General features: G+C 34.4%; 1 pseudogene; it reads left to right on the top strand.

Annotated features, from left to right (window-relative positions):
• Positions 1 to 247: 247 nt before the first annotated feature.
• Positions 248 to 344, top strand: LOC122122663 (annotated as a pseudogene).
• Positions 345 to 8,950: the final 8,606 nt, after the last annotated feature.

The following is an 8,950-nucleotide window of genomic DNA, read 5'->3' as shown; positions in this document are numbered from 1 at the left end:
GTATAAATAATTGAGAATATGATCAAATTCCAAATCAAAAAACTTAATATAGTCATTCACAAAAAAATTTGCAAATGTGAGTAATCAACTGATCAATATAATTTTTTCCACTATTCACAGAATTTTAGGGAAATAAGACCGATAGCATTGTTAGGAACAATAAGGTTTCCTTGTTACAAGTAGGCACCCATAGGTATAAGCCTGTATAAAGATTGCTTCATTAACTACATAATTTAGAGGATACTACATGCTTCAGCAGCATGTATACTCAAATTACAATACAGATATTAACATGGCACTTGCACAAGGATAATATGAAAATTTGAGAAGTATTCCATATTTTTCATTCTTCAGAAGCAAGAAATGAAAAACAGTTATTAAAAAGTTGATTACAAAATTACAAGTATAACAATACACACAATTCATATAATTAAATTTAGTTTGACATCAGTGTATTAAATCTTCACCTCAGATAGGCGTTTACATAACATAAACTTTACAAAAATTTTCAAATTAGACAACATTGTCATTTTATCCCAAAGAAAAATAATATTAAGACTTAGAAAAAAAGGAATAAAACTGTTTCTATATGGAATGCAATCGGAAAGGACATGTTAATGAACCTATATTCAAAGTATATCTAGGAAAAAATAAAATAAATTATGAACATTATGCAAACATAGAATATAGAATATTTTAAAATATACATTTTCATGCAAGCACCAGAAATATTTTATCTTCTGTACTACTCATTTCAACAGGTAAGTTAAAATTATTTCTGATTAAAAAATCACAAACCCTGAAGAAATCATTGTACATGTATACAAAAACTATTGAATACATTTTGACATCCAATGCAGGCAATTCACTTGGAAGAATTCTGCGGAATCCATGAATTTTTACAGTAAAATATTGGTGTTGCCAGGCACTGGTGACTCATGCCTATAAACCCTAGCCACACAGGAGGCTGAGATCCGAGGATCATGGTTCAAAGCCAGTCTGGGAAGGAAAGTCTGTGGTACTCTTATCTCCAATAATCCACTAGAAAACTGGAAGTGGAGCTCTGGCTCAAGTGGTAGAGCACTCATCTTGAGCTGAAAAGCATAGGGATAGCTCCCAGGCCCAGGGTTCAAGCCCCATGACCGACCAAAAAATAAAAAAAGATATTGCTCTTAGGACTTAGGTGAACAATTTGTGCAGCTTTCCAAAACTTCATAGAGGTAATGATACATACTTATCCTTTTGGCAATATCAAATGCAGTTTCTTCTATGTTGTTCTTCAGGCCTGGTTTTATATAATGGTTCAAAAGAAGGAGATCCAGTGTATCTTTGCTATCTCAATTCTCAGCAGCAAGATGTCAGGGTGTCAAGAGGCCTTTAGTTTGGGCATTGGTATCTGTATCATGATGAAGTAGGAAAGAAGCCACTCTGGTATTATTCCACGTATATGCACTATGCAGGGGTGTCCAGTCATCTACAGTTATTGCATGTGCCACTTGAGACACCAACTCACTGACAATGCCTAAGTGTCCACTGTAGGCTTCTCGATGAAGAGGGGTACACTCATCGTCATCCCTACTATTCACATGAGTGGCCTTTTGGGAAAGAAGTCTCCGCACTGTAGTAAGCCGAATATTTTTGTCAGCCCAATGAAGAAACTTGCTTGGATCCTTCCCCATTTTTTTCTTGCAGTTGATACCATTCCTTACTTTTTCATGTTGTTCCTCATATTCCTAAGAATTTTCTAACCAGAGACTTTGAGTGCCAGTGGGAATGAGGTGTCCATGTATTTCCCTAATAGTTCATATTGTTTGAACTGGTCAGAAATATTCGTTGAATTTTCTGCATCTGTTTATTCACCATTATTTGTTTTCTCTTTTTCCAATTTTACTGTTTGAAATTATTCTAACTGGAGAGTAGGGAATTTATGGAGAGCAGAGGAAAGATGTTCCTCCGTATTCAAACATACACACTGAAAATGAGGACCAGTGATGTCTTCATGTGCAACTTATTCTAGGAATGAGAAAATAGGATCTAATGCCTTCTATATAAATGATTTGGGAAATGGCAAAGCAAAAAGTGAAATGATGCAACCAAAAATATAAAAGCAAAATAAATTAGGATAATTATGGAACAATCATATTATCCATGAGAACCAAGAAATGGAGAGAGAGAGAGACAGATGTGTAGTGACCTAGCTAGCCTCAAAATCTATGCCTCTGATCAATTTATAGAGCAAACAAAATTTTATTTTTTAAAAAAGATGGAAATAGAATTCATGTAATTACTTGAAGTTAGTAAATACATTTTTAGTAGCCTACATAAAGAGACATAACTTTGATCAAATTACAGAAAATCAACTAAATCCTTGATAATTCTAGTAACAGATCTGACTGAAATCAGTTGAATCACGCTTTTCCTGTACAATGAAGGAATAGGAGGGTAGTAAAGCAGCTAGAGAAGTCAGGGAGATGGTATCTGTGACAAAACTTTGTGGAAATTGGCATTGAGGATTTCTTACTCATGATCCACTTGCACTGGAAGCATGATTCTGAACTATTGCTTGCTGATTCTGAACTACTGATTTGATCATTATATTCTCCAAGAAAAAAATGTGAATTGATAGTTAAGGACTACTAATACATTTTGACCTCCTCACTTTCAATCATCAACATCACATGAAGACTATAGACAGGCCTACTTTTTAGATGAAAGCAAATGTCTTTTAAAAAAACAAGGAATGTATGTAGTTATGCAAAGGACTTCTATTTTACTAATGCCTCATGCATTTTTCTAATGTTGGGTACCAATATATAATGGATCTATTAGAAAACTCTTAACGCTCATATGTTCAATAGTGAGTTCTCATACACTATATCATGGTATTTTTTGTGTATGGTCTTAAGAATAAATTTACATTACTAACTTGTATTTCTGACAGGACAGTATCATCACTGTACACCTTGCTTCTATACTCTCATTTTTAAATTAATATCTAAGTATGTGCATTAGATACCTATAGAGGAAAAAGTAGAAGCCACACTCATGGCTTATTTCTTTAGTAGTAGTTAATCAGAAAGATGAAATGTGTGGATTGTGGTTTGAAAGCAGACCAAGGAATAAAAAGTCCATTAGATTCTGATTTGAAGGTAACCAGCAAAAGCTAGAAATGGAGCTGTGGTACAAGCAGTAAAATGCTAGCCTTGAGAAAACTGAAACAAAAAATAAATACTGGGACAAAGCCAGGTCCTGAGTTCAAGCCCTAGTATTTGCACCAAACAAACGAATTAATTAATAAGGCAATTAATTAATTAAAAATAAATTAAGTGTTCACATGTGGAGAGGCAGATAAAATGTAACATGCGTGGTGATGGTTTATGTATTATTTTGTAATAAGGCATATTATCATTTGTCCTAATCACTAATATTTTATTTGAACTTTTTTGTACAATAAACCCTGAATTTAGCATGCATGTATGTGTGTGTATACATGTGCGAACATGTGTGTATGTGTATATGTGTGCGTGTGCTGTTGCTTGCCAATGTGGACAGGGTGAGGCTGAAAAGAGCTAACTGTGTTGCAATGTTTTTATTTATCAGTCTTCTGTCATGTCATTTCAGTGGAACCACCCGTCTGTACATATTATTTGTCTAATAATAACGTCATCATAATCAAAGCATTTACAACATTAAGTTAGATAAAGAGACTGCTTTCAGCTCTTATTGTATGTTAGGTAAGAAGATACAGACCTAATTAGGTAGTAAGTTATTGCTGTAAAATCATTGTCAGTACAAAATATATATTTGACCTCTTAAATTGGTTATACTTTTAAGATACACTCATGGAGTGATTTGGACCGACTTTACCAAACAGATATTACTCTCTCGTTATTCCTGTAAAACACAAATTGGATAAACTCTTTCTGGATTTCTGTTGAAAATCACTTTCTTTGCAAGATCATATCTATTCTCACTAAGAGATAATCAAACCCATATTACGTTTGAATATCCCATCTTATTGATTGAAAGTAAGTATTGTGGATATGCTTGTTAGATATTCCTTTAAAAAATGAACAAACTAAAAGCATGTGTCATGTCCAGATTGTGGACGTATTTGAAAGTGTTTTGTACATGCACAAGGATCTTTACTAATGGCTCTTTTGTGAGAGTAAGTATGGCAATTTTAACAAATAAGGCTTACATAACATCCCAGAGCAAGTCTTGCAATTTCTGAAAATCCTTTGAATACTTTAGTTTTATTTCAGTTCATTGACTATAGAGATAAAATTTCTGAAATAAAAATTGTTAAGATCTGTAAATGTAAGTGGGTATATAGGCTTTTTTATGCATCATTTTATGAAAACCCAGTTTTTATGAAAGTAAATGGAATAGAATAAAAGAACGTAAGTGAATTGGGTAAGCTAATTATTAGTATAACTTTGTTTTCTATTAACAGTCCATTGGATGTACATGATGCACTTAAATTATTTCCTTTGTGTCTCGGTACTTCAGTTAGTTTTAGACTCTCTTTAGTTATGAGTGAACTTTTAGTATAAATAAAGTTCTTTTAAAATGATTAGGATTAACCTTTTGTTTTGTGTCCTACTCCCAAGAAAATGAGTTATTTTTAAGTGTTAATAGTTTATCATTATCATTATCATAGGGAATCATTATCATGATCATAGGGAATTTAAAAATGCAGTAGTATTGTTGTCTTTTTAAAGCAATTGTATTCACAAGTTGGAGAGTCTTAAATTCATACTTAGGTCTTGGTGTCTATGATTTTTACCCTCTCGTTCCTAACATTAATGATAGGTCAGACTGCATTTTTGGGTATATGAATGGTAAAATATTTATCTGGGGTCAAAAGTGATTTTTATATCAGTCTTATTTTAATAACATTTTAAAGTAGTACATTTCTCTCAAAATGTTGGGTATAAAAAACAATGAAAATACTTCTAATGGTAAACAATTTAGGTGAGCTACAATGTGGAAACGATTGCTCCAAAAGATCTGCAGTCTGTTTCCATCAGGAATTGGGCAGGTCATTCTTTCAGTAAGAATGGGGTAAGAGATGGGGTCCCCAGGCAGTACAGTGTTGAGTGAAGGAATAAAATATGATTTCTACTATTTTGAGCTAGAAACCAAGAATGTTATAGTTTAGCAGTTCCTTTCACCAGAGAGGTACAAATTGATTATGAACTTGGAATTTTCGTATTACAGTTACTTATTTTCTTTTTTGTTGTTGTTGTTGGTCATGGGGTTTGAACTCTCGGCTTGGGTACTGTCCCTGCACTCTTCCACTCAAGGCGAGCACTCTACCACTTGGACCACAGTGCCACTTCCAGCTTACTAGTGGTTTATTAGAGATAAGAGTCTCACAGTCTGACCTGCCCGTGCCGGCTTTGAACCTCAATCCTCAGATCTCAGCCTCCTGAGTAGCTAGCATTATAGGTATGAGCCACTGGTGTCCGGCTTAATTACCTATTTTCTAAGAAAGATGAAGTGAAATATTATTAGAGTGTGCACAATAATTTTGGGAAATTTTCCTAGAATTAGTAGCCTGAATGCTGGTATTTAGTTATAAAATAGAATGAGGTTATTTGATATGGTGGGAATGGACCGCAGGCTAACACTTACTATGTGTGCAAAGTTGTACTAGTAATTCCAACTCTGAAGACTTAAATACCATCATCTTAGAATTAAAAATAGAAGTAGTTCCACTTTATGGGATTATTGTAAGGATTAAATTAGATACCAAAGGTAAAGCACTTGGAAAAACAATCAGAGTTTGATACTTTGTACCTGTTATTTTATCATGTGATATATTCTAATATTTTTACTGTGATTTTTATATTGTGTCTATTTAGGATACGCAAAGAGATGTATTGACATTCATTGCGTTGTTCACTTTTTTGTCATTATGAGGATAATACCTGCAAAGAAAATTTCTGAGAAGTAAATTATCATATTGACTCATGGTTTAAGATCAGATGTCTCCATTGTTTTCAATTATATTTTTATTAAATAGTTTTACGAAAGGTTTTCCATTCAACGAATCAGTTTATAAGAACAATGGATCTTTACATAACTTTCTCACATCCTTCCAAACCTCACCCCACTTTCATGTTTTCTAGTTTCATACTATCTGCATTGAATATTATGGCTTCACTCTCTACTTCCAGAAGTCCCTTTATTCCTTCCCTTTGACTTCTCCTCACATTTTCCAAGTGATATTTTCCTGGTATTCATTTTGTTGGATTAAAAGTTCAATTTTATAAGAAATTACACCTTTCAAATACTCCTCTGCAAATATCATGCTTTGATTAATATTGTTGTTTAACTTGCATAAAATTCTGGCTTCCAAATAAGCGTCCTTTGTGTGTCTGGCTCTGACCACGTTTATTTAACATAATTTTAGATCTATCCATTTCTTTGCAACTGCTGTAACAGTCTTTATAATGGATGGGTGCAATCCAATTGTGTATATGTGCAACACTTTCTCTAATCATCCCTCCGCTAAAGGGTTTCTGGGCTGTTTCCATAAGTTCTCTACGGTTAATAGTGCAGTAGAGAACATGATTGTGAGAGTGATTTTACCGTAACCTTTTGGAAGAATTCACCACTATTTTTCTGGGAGCAATCCTCTAGCCAATTTTCCAGAATAAGCACATCCCTTCCATCATCTCCATCACAATGTTTTTCAAGACCTCAAAAACACACTACCCCCTACAGTTCTCAATCAGCTAAAACCACACTGTGCCCATATTCTTTGTTGTTGTTTTTATTGTCCAGTCAAGGGGCCTGAACTCTGGGCCTGGGCTATGTACCTCAGCTTTTCTGCTCAAGGCTAATGATCTACCACTGGAACCACAGAGCCACATCCAGTTTCTTCTTTTTGCTTATGTGGTGCCGAGGAATCAAACCCAGGGCCTAATGCATGCAAGGCAAGAGCTCTACTACTGAGCCACTTTCACAGCCTTGATGTGCCCATATTCTTTTAATACATTTTTTCATAATTTTACACATGATTTAGTAAGAACCTTCTATGTACTTTCCTAATGTGGGAATGAGGGATATGATAATAGAGTAAAAGTAAGAGATATGGAATTAATTAGCTATTATCATATTTAAAATAATTTTTAGCTCTAACTCATAGCCTCACTTACTATTATTTTAATCTTTATTTGATTACTTCACACCTATCCACTAAATTATAACATGTGATTTAAATACAAAGGCAAAAAATGTGGTTTGACTTTGACACTCATGTGTGAGGATGTACAATATGGGCAAATAAAGGGATTGGAATTAAAGCAATTACCCATTTTGATAAATTGTTTTCTGAAACTGATTCTCACAATTCATATTTCATTCAACAAGAAACGTGACAATTCCCTTTTCTTTGCTCCTCATTAAACTTGTTTCCATGTTATTTTATAATGAAGGATGATTTCATAAATGTACTGTAGATACAAAAATATGTTAAAATATTTCTATATGTATGCATTGATATAAATATACACACATATAAAGGTTATAATGATAAATTATAACTTCCGTAACTGTAGAATTTACTAAATTATTAAAAACATGGACGACTCAGGAGTGGAATCCTGGCTAATCAGGAGGCTGAGATCTGACGATCATGGTTTGAAGCTATCCTGGGCAGGAAAGTCCATGAACCTCTTATCTCCAAACAACCAAAAGAAAATCAGAATTGGAACTGTGGCTCAAAGCAGTAGAGTGATAGCCTTGAGAGAAAAGACTCAGAGATATCACCCAGGCTCTTAGTTCAAGAACTAAAATCTACCCCAAAAAAGTATTTAATTTACACTTGTGAAGAGTATTTCCTTCACCCAAATGCACATCCATGCTCATTTGCAAGGTAACTCTGTTATGTCTGGAGTACCACATAATATTATCACTTAAGTAGAAAACATTGCAACATGGGTAAACTATCTCTCATGGATTTTTCTCCACTCAAATATTCAAATCTTGCAATTATTCCCATTATTTAAAGTCATAGCTTTTTTTCTTTAATACCCATAATATTAGAATTTGAATTGAGTGTCTTGTGTCTCGTAAATGGATGTTCTTACCACTTGGGCATGCCCCCAACCCTAAATTATCCTGATTAACTTTCAGAAAGAATCTCGCTTCCTACTTGTGTATGATCGTGGGCTCAGTCTACTTCATGTTATTCTTCCTGGAATTTAGAATAATAGGTGCCCGGCATTGTGAACAGATCATTCTGAGCAGTCTGAGCTTTAACCACTATCCTCACAACAGTAGACTCCCATGTAGTCAGGATTTTCAGAAGCTTATCATAGCTATTTTTTTAAAAAAATCTTTGCATTTCCTGCAGGTTCTTGAGTACTGAGATAATTTTTGTTCTCTTTGGTTGTTTTGTTTCTTTTGAATGTATGTGTTGAGTTGTTCCTAATTTTGCCTTTTGTTTCTTTAATCTTTTTTTCTTACTCTTATAACTGTTATTTTAGGTGAAAATGTGTGTGTGTGGTTTTTTTAAAAAAAGTATCTACTGACGTTTTGGTCTTTTTTGTTCCTTCTTTGTCATTCTTTTTACTTTGTCATCTTTTGTTGTTTTTGCATGAATTATTTGCCGGGCGTGGTGGTGCGCACCTGTAATCCCAGCTACTCAGAAGGCTGAGCCCGGAGGAACGCTTGAGTCCAGGAGTTCTGGGCTGCAGTGCGCTATGCCAATTGGGTGTGCGCACTAAGTTTGGCATCAATACGGTGCCCTCCTGGGAGCGGGGGAACACCAGGTTGCCTAAGGAGGGGTGAACCGGCCAAGGTTGGAAACGGAGAAGGTAAAAACTCCCGTGCTGATCTGCTTGAATTATTTGTTGTTCTGTTCATCCTCATATATACCTGTCATTGATTATAAGACTTTATCCCCCATTGTGTACATACTTAATCCAAAAATGTA

This window comes from Dipodomys spectabilis, unplaced genomic scaffold (genome assembly GCF_019054845.1).
Source record: "Dipodomys spectabilis isolate Male_0828 unplaced genomic scaffold, ASM1905484v1 ptg000214l, whole genome shotgun sequence".
Lineage (NCBI taxonomy): Eukaryota > Metazoa > Chordata > Mammalia > Rodentia > Heteromyidae > Dipodomys > Dipodomys spectabilis.
This window is presented reverse-complemented; position numbering and strand designations above follow the sequence as displayed.